Below are 13,376 nucleotides of genomic sequence, written 5' to 3' on the forward strand. Positions count from 1 at the left end.
CCAAACCCGTTCTGAGGACATATGACAACCCCAGGATGTTCCCATTGTATAAAGAGACACAGCTGGGAAATCTCCAGACCAGGATTGGCCCAAGGCAAGAGGTGTACCTGGAAAGGCCCAGGTAATGTGAACAACCCACCTTGCACTGCCATCCAGATGTCTCCAAGGCCAGCACCTTTCTGAAAGTTTCTGGCCCATGGAAGTACCTTCCCATCCAAGTCTTAGACTTTGGCATGATCTTACTGAAGAAGAGGTTCACTTTCAAAAAACATGCCGGAGGTTAATGTCCCAGCAGCCTTGGAGGGGAGGGGCAGAACCGGTGTTACAGAATGAATGGGCAAAACATATGGGTTATCATGTCCCTAAATACTGTCAAGTGGATCAGTATCAGAAACCTACAATTTAAAAATGCCTAAAGACCATCTAAATGTCAAAATAACTCCTTCCTAGGCTTTGGTGCCAATGCAGGAATCACTGGGGGGGAAATGGCTCTCACAGACTATTGTCACTTTTATTAAGGATGGCAAAGCCTCAAATGATCAATTTGGTGTGAGTACATCTCAGGTCTTGCATGAGCCCGAGGACAGGCCAAACATAATTGTGTCGTGCCACATACTTTCTCTCCCACAACACAAGGTATTCACAGTAAAATGAGTACCTGTGCAAATTCACCCACATACCATGGTTTGTCATAATAGGTGATCAGCAAGTGTCACCCAAACACCAAAGCTGAAGGCTAATTTCTGACCTTCGCTTGGGGACTTGAGTGAAAGCTCCGTCGGGGAAGAGAAAAAAAGTCAGGCTGCCTACACAAGCATTGTGGTTTCTTCTATTTATCCTTGTAACCACTGGCTCACAAATGAGTTCTTTGTGGGCTGAGTTATTGTTATTTGATTCACCTAAGAATGAGGAAACATCAAGGTAAAACAAAAAAAATACACCTCTTTCTTGGGGGCACCAAGCACGCGAGGTGGGATTGTAGCCTAGCTGAGCTGGGTACGAAACCTCTGAAGAGACCGGCATCCCAGCAGATAACAGGGCAAGTCCCTAACAACTGGGGCACCAGGGACAGTCCCCATTTTGTCCTAGCCAAAACGTCTCCCATTTCATCAGTAAAGTTCTTCATTTGGACATTGTCGTTTGGAATGGAGATTGGCATCAATGGTCAACTGGGCGAGAAAGTACGCACAGAAGAACATAACCTTCTTCCCTATTGCTAGCCTGTCCCTAAAGGAGTATTTTTCTTGGCAACTTATGTTCCGGCTGAATGATGGGAAGTCCCAGATCATCTAAACAGCAAATATGACATTCACAAATAATCAACTCATCTGTCTGGCTCACTCATCAGTTTCTTTTCTTTCTTTCTTTCTTTTTTTTTTTTTTTTTTTTTTTTTTTTTTACTTGAGCCAACCTAGTTTCTCTTGTTCCTTTCACCTTCATATCATCTCCACTTAAACTGATGTGGCTTTTCTAAACTATGAGGCTGTCCTATCTTTCTTGACACCAAGAGGCACACCATCCTTGCTGTCATTCTCTTGCCCAGTACCAACTGCTCTAGAGAGAACCCCTGTACCTGCTGTGCTCTCTGCCTAGAACACCTGTCCCAAGATCTTCCCCTTGATAATCATTGTCCACTCATCTAGGCTTTAAAGCCCTTCCTCCTATAGCTGGCCTGACCCTCTGTACAGGATGCTGCCCTTCATGGTTGTTTTCTTGTTCCCTACAAATCACTTTCTGAGGTCACTCATTCAGTTATGAGCTTTTTATTTATGGTTTTGTGAAATTCTTTTGAGCCTGACGCAGGGCTCAAATCCATGAACTGTGAGATCGTGACCTCAGCCTAAGTCGGGTGCTTAACCGACTGAGCCACCCAGGCCCCCCAGTTGGGGGCTTTTTGCTGCCTCCCTTGTAAGAGGTAAGCTCCACAGGAGCAAGGTCCTGGTCTGACAGCTGAATCTGGGGCATGCAGCACAGGATCCACTCATGGGGGAAGCTCATGGTTACCTTTGAACAATGGATGCTTGGATGGATGCATGGATGGATGGATGGATGCATGGATGGATGGATGGATGGTACCTCCCATGTATTCATGATTACCTTGTTGTAAGCCCCGCAGTAAGTTCTTTACAGAGTGTCTGTCATCCTTGCAAACCAGGTGTGGTCTGGTTTATGCACATTTTAGAAATGAGGCAAAAGAAGCTTGAAATAACCAGCAATTTAGCCCTCAGAAACTTCATGATTATTTCCTGCATCCAGAATTTAAATCCACATCTTGGGGCACCTGGGTGACTCAGTCAGTTGGGCGTCCAACTTCAGCTCAGGTCATGATGTCACAGTTTGTGAGTTTGAGCCCCGTGTCATGTTGGGCTGGCTGCTGTCAGCTCAGAGCCTGCTTGGTTCCTCTGCCCCCTCTCCCCCTGCCCCTCCTCCCGCTCGTGTGAGCGCTCGCTCTCTCTCTCTCTCTCTCTCCCTCCCTTTCTCAGAAACAAACACTAAAAAAATAAAATAAATCCACATCTGCTTGAGCCCAGTCCCTACCACCATTCCTCCATTCAGGACTGTCTCTGCTGAGCGATCAGTTGCTCTGCTTCTTCACATCACCCTTTAACTGATGGGAAAAAAAAAAACCCAAACAACGAAAAAAAAAGATTATTCATAGATTCAGAATAGAATGAATTTATGAAATTAATTAATCAATTGAGATAGTCTTTGCACAAACAGCCTTTAGAGAAAGTTAGACATTGTTAGTATTTCCTAAACGTCCAGCCTCTTGTTAAAAGGGTCTATGGACACGGGAAGTCTGCCCTCCTGAGGAGCTATCTGGTATTGCACCGAGCCCAGATGCGTGGTGAGCCCATGGGAACACAGGATACGAAGCTATCCATCTGTTGAAGAAGGAGGACAGGTGGAAGGAGACTAATAAAGTCCGCAACAATAAAACAACAAGGATGACAACACAGGCACACTCTGTCGTCGTTTCATTAGCTAGCAAGCACTTTTGTATTAATTTCATCTAAATTAATGCAATAATGTTATCATTATTGCAGTTCCAAAATAGTTTTGGGTCCAACAAGCTGTGTCCTTGGTTTCTACAAACAGGGCACAGGCTGGCTGGGCTGATTCTTGCTGTCATTTCCTGGCCCAGTGCCACGTTTACTGTGTGACTCAGTCCCTCATTTAGGGGAGGGCTTAAGGCGATGGCCGGGAGAATAAAAGGAGGAGTTCTGGGTGCTCAGCTCCCAAGTGAGTTCTTTCTTCCCTGCCACGTCGGACTGACCGGCTAACACCAGCTGCCCTCAACCATGAAGCTGCTGAGAGCCCTTGTGCTGATTGCCCTCCCGCTTTACTGCTTTGCTGGTGAGTTCTGTGCAGCAAGGACAGGTTCGGGGCTAAAGGTGGTGTCAGGGCCCTCTGGAAGACCTCCTGTTCCCCAAATTCAGGCCAACAGGCTCCACCTCATTTCTCCAGTGTCTTTGTTTTTCATGGTTATGTAGTGTTTGGCTTCTCTGGGCTGTGGAGGTAGTGCTGGGGTGGAGAAGGGGCACAGATGTTTTCAAGCTTAAGGAAACCCTAGGTCCTGAGTTTTAGTCTCTGAGAACTGAGAACTCAAGACCATTCACCACCATCTTTCTGAAAGTATGAGTCTACTGGGATGCAGACTGGATGACCAACATCCTAGGTGCTCCCAAAAAGGGGCTTCAGGGCTACGGAACTGAGATCGCTTTTATGTGTTTTCTTTCAGGTTCTGGATGCCCGTTTCTAGAGGAAGTGGTTAACAAAACAATCAGTCCTGAAGTGAGCGTTAGTGAATACCAAAATTTTCTTCAGGATTTTGTTTGGGAGACTGAGGAAGAAAAGGCCTTGGCTGATGCGAAGCAGTGTTTTCTCAACCAGTCAAACGAAACTCTGCACAACTTTGCACAGATGATGGTAATTACAGTTTCTTCTGATGTGCTTTCAAACCACGGGGCAGGGACTAGTAGGCTCTACGTTTGTCACTAGTGATGCCAAAGCAAGTGTTCAACATGCTTTATTTTATTTCAGTGAATGTAATTGTGGCTGCATGTGAGTACTTTGACATCAAGAAAGCCAGCCAAGGTCCCAGTGGTGATTTGCCTCTGCACTTCTTGGAATCTTTAGTGAATGATAAATGAAAAAGGCAAATGAGGGACAATATTCACATAAAGGCTGAACTACCCTTCAGTATCCTAGTACACACTCACACATCCACACACAAACTTTCTCTTTTTTTCTTTTTTTGAGTTTATTTATTTACTTTAAGGGGCAGGGGGAGAGAGCACGCATAGAGGAGGAGCGGACACAGGGAGAGAGAGAGAATCTTAAGCAGGCTCTGCCCTATCAGTGCAGAGACAGACGTGCCTCAATCTCAGGAACTGGGAGATCATGACCTGCCAACTGAGCCACCCAGGAGCCACAATATTTTCCTTTTTTTTTATTATTCTTTATTTATTTTTGAGAAAGAGACAGAGAGACAGAGTGCAAGTGGGGGAAGGATCAGAGAGAGAGACACACACAGAATTGGAAGCAGGCTCCAGGCTCTGAGCTGTCAGCACAGAGCCCAACGTGGGGCTCGAACTCATGAACCACGAGATCATGACCTGAGTCAAAGTCGGATGCTTAACCGACTGAGCCACGCAGGCACCCCTCATTTTTTTTCTTTATTTTGAAATTTTTTTTCTTGCTTTTTATTAAGTACATTCTCCACCCAACATGGGCTCGAACTCCCAACACTGAGATCAAGAGCCACAGGCTCTCCCCACTGAGCCAGCCAGGCACCTCCACACTCATTTTCTATCAAGGTAAAACACATCTGATTCTCAAGAAGTCCCTTACTTGTAGAAGTGACCGGCAACAATGATCCCCTTCTTTGTAGGAACAAATAATAAAATGTTCATGAGAATGTTTTAATAGAGTTCAGAAGAATCCATTATGAAGAAGATTCTGTACCTCTTACTAACAGAATTTAAAGTGTGCTTTCAAGCAATCAAAATTTGTCAGTATAAATGATGGGATTCCTCGACTATTAATTAAAGACCCCATAGATGACAAGGACAGATCATGGGTATGAATCGGCCTTGGGGGATGGAATTGTTGAAAACAACAAGCAGTGTTTCGTTCTCCATAATGTATTCCCTATCTTGATACTCCTATGGAAACATTCCGGGGTGACAATTTAGAAATACTGCCAAAGCTAAAGATAAAAGTGTTCATCACTCAGAAGAGCCAACATGGATGAACCTTGAGGACCTTATGACAAAGGAAATAAGCCAGCAAAAAAAGAGACAAATATGTTGCATGAGTTCATTTATATCAGTTTTCTAGAGTAGCCAGTCTCCTAGAAACAGAGGGTAGAATGGTGGCTTCTAGGGGTTGGCTGGTATGGAAAATGGGGGTTGTTCAGTGGGTATAGAGTTCAACAATAGCAAGCTGAAAACGTTCTGGACATTGGTTGCACCACAACATACATAGACTTAATGCTGCAGAACTGTATACTTACAATGATGAAAATGGTCAATTTTATCTTATGTGTATTTAGCATAACTAACCACTTTAAAAAGTGAAATTCCCTTCAATCAAGGATAATGGGATGGGGGTTTTTGTTGTTGTTTGTTTTGAAGTTTATTCACTTTGGAGAGAGAGAGACAGAGACAGAGTGTGAGCAGAGGAGAGAGGGCAGAGAGGGAGACACAGAATCTGAAGCAGGCTCCAGCTCCGAGACGGCAGCTCAGAGCCCATGGGGCTCGAAACCATGAACCAAACTGTGAGATCATGACCTGAGCCTAAGTCGGACGCTTAACTGACTGAGCCACCCAGGTGCCCCTGGAATGTTTTCTTTAAAAATGTCAATTAGACCGATCGCTTGGAGTGCACATCTCCAATGTTTTGTAAGTGTCAAAGGTAAAGTTCTCGGTGTCAGACCGTTTTCGGTATTTCTAACACGTAAGGCCACGCCAGAACTCAAAAACTACCCATTTCTTGTATTTGGGCTGAGACTTAACGATTCTTTGTTGAAATAAATGCACCCTGATAAGCATAGGGATCCCTGATGGGGAAGAGATCTGGAAACACCAGCACCTGTTTGCATCAGTAAAGTCTCCTGATCGTTACCATGAGAGACGAGATCATTCTGATCTTGACTCCAGCACAATCCTTCTTGGATACCAGATGTGTGTGGACAAATCCTAGAAGCCAAGAAGAAATGCGCGTTTTTCAACTCTTGACTTTGGAACAGAGAGCTGAACATCGGAGTGATGTCTCTGTGTTTGTTTTCCAGCAAATAATGTATTCCAGTAAGCCGTGTGCCTCTTTTTAACTTTCCCGGAGACCGGAGACCCCGAGGACTACAGAGAATGGTCAGGAACTGACAGCCGGTGAATATAAACCACGACTTTTCTTCCTTCTTTCTCTTTTCATCTATAAACTGCAAGACAACTGTTGAAACCTCAAATACATTTTCATTTCAATAAAGCATCTGCAAATGGAAAATTCTTTTCATGTGATGTGATCAAAATGGAGGCTGTGGAGAGCCTCCCGTGCCTGAGCTCACACCCACACACACGCTCATAGGGAACTGTTCCTTGGAGAACACATGGGTGAAGGACTGAGGAATCTGAAAAAACGCTCTGTTCCTTCCCACGTGTAGCACAACAGGGGTCCTCTCTCTGGAAATGTGCTTTTCCATCCTCGTGGACCCCATTTTCCCTGGGACTATCTGTGAAGTCCTCAAGACCTAGGCTCTGCTGATTGGGCTGCATGCAGTACCCCTGATCCACTGGTGCAGCGAGGCCCCGCTCTCAGCCCTCTGCACCTGACCCAAGTGAGTGGGGTCAGGAGTAAAGCCAGGGAGAGATGTGACTTATCCAAAGCAGGGGTGAATCCTGGCTTGATTTTATTTATTTATTTTTTTTTAATTTTAATTTTTGAGAGACACAGAGAGAGAGAGAGGGCATGAGCAGGGGAGGGGCAGAGAGAGAGGGAGACAAAGAATCTGAAGCGGGCCCCAGGCTCCCAGCTGTCAGCACAGAGCCTGACCGGGGGCTCCAACCCATGAACCGTGAGATCATGACCTCAGCTGAAGTCAGACGCCTGACTGACTGAGCCACCCAGGCGCCCCATAGAATTTATTTTTCTTGTAATGTTTATTTATTTATTTGAAGAGAGGGAGAGCACGAGCAGGTTTGGAGCTGTCAGCACAGAACCTGATGTCGGGCTCGATCCCACCAACCCTGAGATCATGACCTGAGCTGAAATCAAGAGTCAGACACTTAACTGACTGAGCCACCCAGGCCCCCCCCAAAAAATGTTAGAATTTCTTTGAAACAATTAACCAAAAGTGACTGTCATCATAATGAATATAGACCCATAAACCAGAGTGGAGCATACTCTTGTTTATTAGTGGAGTTGTAAGGTATGGTATTTAATATGGTTTTTATGGAAACTGGCCAAAAGGACCTAAGACCTACAAAAGTCATAATGGATCCCTGCCATCTACCTTCCCCCACACACCTCAGGGTCAGCGATTCCATTAGGCCCAGGCTAATGGACCCTTGCCCATTTCCACATCTTAAAAGATCCCCCCTATTACACACACACACACACACACACACACACACACACACACACACTTATTAAGAATTCATGGGCCATACTCAGTTCTCAGTGCTTTGGGTGTGTCCTCAGTGGGGAAGAAAGCCCACCCCTCTCTCTGCCTCTCAATAATGGGAAACTCAGTCCACCCTCTCTTTCTCTTTTGGACCATAAGAGGAGAGGAAAAGGAAGACATTTGGCCATAGGAACTGGAGATGGACACATAGATATGCAGAAATTTGCTTCTGTCCAGAAGGACCCTGGCCCATTTCATGAATGAGTCTACCCAGGGAACAGAGTCAATTTCATGCAAGAATTGATAATGAAGATGATTGAAGGACTGGGGCAGCAGAACGGGAAGAGGAAGGATGCCCGATGATTAATCATTGGAAAAGATAGTACTAAATCTAGAACTAGAACAGGAAAAAGAAAAAAGGAGATTGTATAGAAAAGTAAATCCAGTAGTACATCAAAAAATGTACTTAAGGGTAAAGGTGTACGGATATTCTCCTCCTGCATTACACCACTACACCATTTGTGTAACTCTGAAGTTATTTCCAAGGACAAAGTTAAAAACTGCATTCCTGAGGCAAAAACGTATTGTGATGAGCACAGACTCTTCATTCTTTCCCTGATGATGAACGATGTTGAGCATCTTTTCATGTATCTGTTGGCCATCTGGATATCTTCTGCCCATTGACAAATGGGATTATTTGTGGGTGCCTAGGTGGTTCAGTCATTAGGCATCTGACTTTGGCTCAGGTCATCATCTCACGTTCTGTGGGTTCGAGTTCTGTTTGGGTGTGCCCTGCTTCTCTCTCCACCCACCCACCCCCCCCCCCCCCGCTCCATCCTGGGATTCTCTCTCTTTCTACCCTCGCTTACTTGCATTTTCTCTCTCTCTCAAATAAATAAATAAATAAATAAATAAATAAATAAATAAGATTATTTGTTTTTTATGGTCGAAGAGAATATTCTCAACAATGTACTTTCCTCCTTTTTTTGGTCTTTAATAGAGCTTTTTCTGAGAGGAGTTTGAGATTCACAGCGAAGTTGAGCCGAATGCACACAGAGTTCCCATAGATCTCCTACTCATGCATATGCACAGCCTCCCCCAGCATCAACATCCCCACCAGATGGTACATTGGTTACAACTGATGGGCCTCTATGGACACATCATTATCACCCAAAGTCCATGGTGTACATTCGGGTTCATTCTTGGTGTCATACACTCTATGCCTTTTGTGAAATGTATGTGATGTGCACCCCCCCCCATTACAGTACAGAAGAATTTCATTGCCCTTAAAACCATCTGAGCTCTGCCTGTTTGTTCCTTCCTCTCCCCAACCCCTGAGAACCACTGCTCTTCTCAATGTCCCCATAGTCTTGACACTTCCAGAATGTCTGCCACTGAATGCAGAGATCCAGTAAGGCCCCAAGACCCTTAGAGAAGCTGGAGCCACTCAATGGGAGAAGTCTGGGTTCCTGAATGACTGGATGTGGTCATGGTGCATCATGGACAAGCCACTGAGAGCACCCTGCTCTAGGTCAATGTAACAATTATTTAGAATGTCCAGCAAGGTGGAGCAAGTTGTCTATGATATTGTCTAGACACACTAGCTCATGGTGATCACTAAAAGCAGTTGACTTTTATTCCATTTCATGGTCATATTTTTTAAGTTTATTTATTTATTTTTAGAGAGTGCATGCTTATGCAAGTGGGAGAGAAGCAGACAAAGAAGGAGAGAGAGAGAATCCCACACAGGCTCCGCACTGTCAGTGCAGAGCCCCATGCAGGGCTTGAACTCACGAAACCATGAAATCATGACTTGAGCCAAGATCAAGAGTCAGACGCTTAACCAACTGAGCCACATAGGCACCCCAGAGTCAGTTTTAAATTTGCAGGGGCATCTGGGTAGCTCAGTCGGTTAAGTGTTCGACTGTTGATCTCAGCTCAGGTCACGATCTCACGATTTCGTGAGTTATAGCCCCACATCAGGCTCTGTGCTTACAGCCTGGAGCCTGCCTGGGATTTCTCTCTCCTCTCTCTGCCCCTTCCCTACTTTTACTGTGTGTCTCTCTCCCTCAAAATAAATAAATAAACATTCAATTTTTTTTTAATTCTCCACAGACAGTGCACCCATTCTTTGGTTCACTGTGGGAGCACACAGCATCTTCCCCGTCCTGGCCAAGTGCATTGTACTGAGCTGCACTAATAATAAACCACCATTTTAACCCACTGAGATCGTAGAAAGCAAGTAAAAAATTGAAGATATATATGTATTTTGGAGGTAAAGGAAAAAGATCAGAGACTCTAAAATGACCTCTGCAACCAAATGGAATAGATTGCCACTTTGCACTATCTCTGAACAGTGTATTTTCCAAAAATACACAACCCAGAAAACTGACTTTTTAAGTTTATTTATTTATTGTGAGAGAGAGAGAGAAATGAGAGTCCAAGTGAGCAGGGGAGGGGCAGAGGGAGAGGCAAAGAAAGAATCCCAAGCAGGCTCCGCGCTGTCAGTGCGGAGCCCGTCATGGGGCTCAAACTCACAAATGGTGAGATAATGACCTGAGTCAAAACCAAGAGTCAGATGTTTAACCAACTGAGCCACCCAGGTGCCCCTAAAGAATTACTTTTAATTGCATTTTTAACACATACGAATATGCAGTGTGCAGCAATTCTTAAATCCTGTTTTACTCTCTTTTCAGTTTCTCTCACCTCTTTGGTCTTTACTCAGATGTCTCTCTCTCAGTGAGAAAATCTTTGGATTTCTCCACGTCTCCATGTCGGGCTCAATAGAAGACAGCTGGTTTTACTTATTTGCTTCAGTCTTAAACGTTGCAACATCACATGTCCAGAAGCCAGATTGCATGGGGATGAGGAGTGAATGGAAGGTTAAAAAGCGAACGCTCATTGCCCAGGGTCTTCTGATAGTTGCTCCACACGTTGGTCAACAGAACCTAAGTGTGTTATTTTCTGGAATGTGTTCTCTAAAATAACTGAAGACCGTACATGTTTATGGAAAAACTAAGAGAACTGTCTGACCACACTCTAGAAAGTGCTTCCACCAGGAATGCTCGTTTTTCAGACACTTCACACTCTCTCCCTCACCTCCTTCAGATATGGGCTGAAACATTACGTCCTCAGTGAGGCCTTTTCCTTTCAGTCGGCTTTGTGATGGTCAAAGCCTATATCGATAGTGCCGCTATCGACTAGGAGTGCCTGGGGCACTCACTGGGCCCAGGGCCGCTTGCTTGATGGTTCACAGACACATTCTAACTGGAGCTTATGTGGTAACTAGTCCAACCCTGCAGTTCTTATTGTGATTGTAAGGAGCGCCTCCATAAAACCACCAGGGAACCTTAAAAAATGAGGTATATTGCCTCACAGTTGTGGAAGCTAGAAGTCCAAGATGGAGATGTTGGTCGGGCCACGCTCTCCCTGAAAACTCTAGGCCGGGACCCTCCCTTGCCTCTCCCTAGCTGCTGGACACTGCTGACAATCCTCGGGTTTTCTGGCTTGTAGACGCATCACTCTAATCTCTGCCTCCACCTTCCCATGGTCTTCTCCCTCTCCGTGTCCCAGTTTCCATCTTATCATCACATTGTTAGGCCACCTGGTGAGGCCCAAGTCCCCGGGGTACACAGAGACACTCTTGTCAGGTAGGACTTGCCAGGGGTTTAAAGAGCTTCTCCCAGGAGCAAAGGGCAAAGGCCACATCTTTCTTTGGGTAAGGTTAGTCCTTTACTACACAAACTTCACTCTGTAAACAGACTCTCCGCGTGGTGGAAAAGATGACCGCCAGTAGCCCCAAATCGACAGTCTCTCTATTTAGCGGCTGCAGTGGACAAAACTTCTTTCTTCTGATATCCAAACTTCAGTTCTAGAGAAGTTACATAGTTGGGCCCTGCTTGGATCACACGGTCACCTTTTGAGCCAATTACTGTTGCCAAACAATCATGGAGTATCATGATTGCCCAGATTGGGTTTATGGGTCCATGCCAATGGCTGTGGATTCAAGGTCTATAACCAGGACAAAAAAAAGGGAATGAATATGGTCAGGACTTGGTCAATAAATACCAGCTTCCCCGGTCTTTGTCCCCACTTCCAACTTAAGACCAACCAGAGAAGGCCAAACATGTTCCCCTAAGCAATCAAATAGGATGTCCACTTCCGGCCAGCCCGCCTCCAGCTTCCCCCCACCAATAACTTCCAGTCAGAGCACACCTGACATTTTCTCCCTGCCTGTCATTGAGTCCCTGCCAAACACAAGCAATGGTAGCTGATTCCTCGGCTATAGCAAGCTCTGAATTAAAACGGACCCTGGAGCAGAGGCTGGCCTTCTTCAGCTCTGGGAATCAGAGCATCACACCAAACCTTTACCTCGGGCTTTTGCCTCTGGTGCCTGCCTACCCACCTATCCCCAGCCATGTGCAGTTCCTTTCAGCCAGTGACAACATCACCTCTTTCTCTTCCTCTGAGGAACATAAAATCAGAATGTGAGTGTTTGACAGTAACTTTGCTATAGGGGTGGCTGAATCTGCTGTAATTTTTAAGAAAAGCTTGTATTGTGTTTTTTGGTTTTTTTTTTTTTTTAATGTAGGCTCCGCACCCAATGTGGGCCTCGAACTCACGACCCCAGGATCAAGGGCTGCATGCTTCCTGACTAAGCCAGCCAGAAAATACAAGCCAGGAAGCTTGTATTCCTAATCTTCAATAGTAGCAAATTGCTTTTGACACAGCTCTGCCTTGTGCATTCATTTCCTCTACACTGTTTTTCAATCTTTTTTTTTTTTTTTTTTTTTTTTTTTTTAGAGAGAGAGAACAATCCGGGGAGGGGCAGAGACAAGGGGAGAGAGAGAGAATCCCAAGCAGGCTCAGCACTGCCAGCACAGAGTTCAACGCGAGCCTGTCCACCAACCGTGAGATGATGACCTGAGCCAAAATCAAGAGTTGCAGGCTTAACTGACTGAGCCACCCAGACGCCTCACTAAGGAACTTCTAATGATGGAAGACACAGAACTAGTCACTCCTCTTTCCTAGGGAAGTGGAGGTAAGGGAATGATAAACATAATAAACATAATAATAATAAATAATGGCATAACAGCAGCCCCGTGTTAATTAAATAATTTAAATAAAGTTTAAAAAATGTAAACTCCTATTGGAAGGACGCTGGTATTAGGAATGGGGGGGTGGGGGGGGGATTGGTCAGAGCCTTAAAGGAACTCTCTGGGGCAGGCTGGAGAAAATGTGTCAACAACCGCAAAAAGATAAGGGCACAGGTGGTTTAAGCAAGGAATGTAGCACTGGGCTCCTGGAAGCTCCGAGGGAGTTCGCTGGGGGTTTCAGACGCTTCGGTGCGCCCCTGGCACGGAACCGGACCAATTATAGTTTATTTTCTTTCTGTTCTTTACGAAAGGTTAAAAAGAAAGACGATGAAAAAGAAGAGATTTCAATTGAAACATACCAAGCCTGAGAAACACCTCGGGCCGAGAGGAAGGATCTCCGCGCGCGCAGCACTGCTTTTCAATCTTCGGTGGCAAAACCTTGGCACCTCACTTCGCGCATTTTGCCACCAACACCCCGCCTCCAGCCCCAAAGGAGGAAGAGGAGGTTCCCCGAAGCCCACCAGGAAGCTCAGGTGGGTGGAGGGCCAGCGTGGTACCCGAGCCGGGAGCCAGCCTGCTGGGGTCCTGCCGGGAGCCCAGACAAGGGCACAGTTGCGAGGCGCTTGCGCGGCGGCCCCGGGTCGGGGCTTTACGGT

The 13,376-nt window shown here is 45.6% G+C and overlaps 2 long non-coding RNA genes across 2 annotated transcripts; one reads left to right on the forward strand and one right to left on the reverse strand.

Annotated features, from left to right (window-relative positions):
* Positions 1 to 3,205: 3,205 nt before the first annotated feature.
* On the forward strand, positions 3,206 to 6,507 carry LOC116738332. Its single transcript, XR_004344146.1, has 3 exons — positions 3,206 to 3,357; positions 3,743 to 3,930; positions 6,296 to 6,507. It is a non-coding gene; the product is annotated as an uncharacterized LOC116738332 (long non-coding RNA).
* A 2,722-nt stretch (positions 6,508 to 9,229) lies between these two features.
* LOC115524784 lies at positions 9,230 to 13,363 on the reverse strand. Its single transcript, XR_003972214.2, has 2 exons — positions 13,080 to 13,363; positions 9,230 to 11,635 (listed from the first exon to the last, which is right to left on the reverse strand). It is a non-coding gene; the product is annotated as an uncharacterized LOC115524784 (long non-coding RNA).
* Positions 13,364 to 13,376: the final 13 nt, after the last annotated feature.

Source organism: Lynx canadensis, chromosome D1, assembly GCF_007474595.2.
Source record: "Lynx canadensis isolate LIC74 chromosome D1, mLynCan4.pri.v2, whole genome shotgun sequence".
NCBI classification, from domain to species: Eukaryota; Metazoa; Chordata; class Mammalia; order Carnivora; family Felidae; genus Lynx; species Lynx canadensis.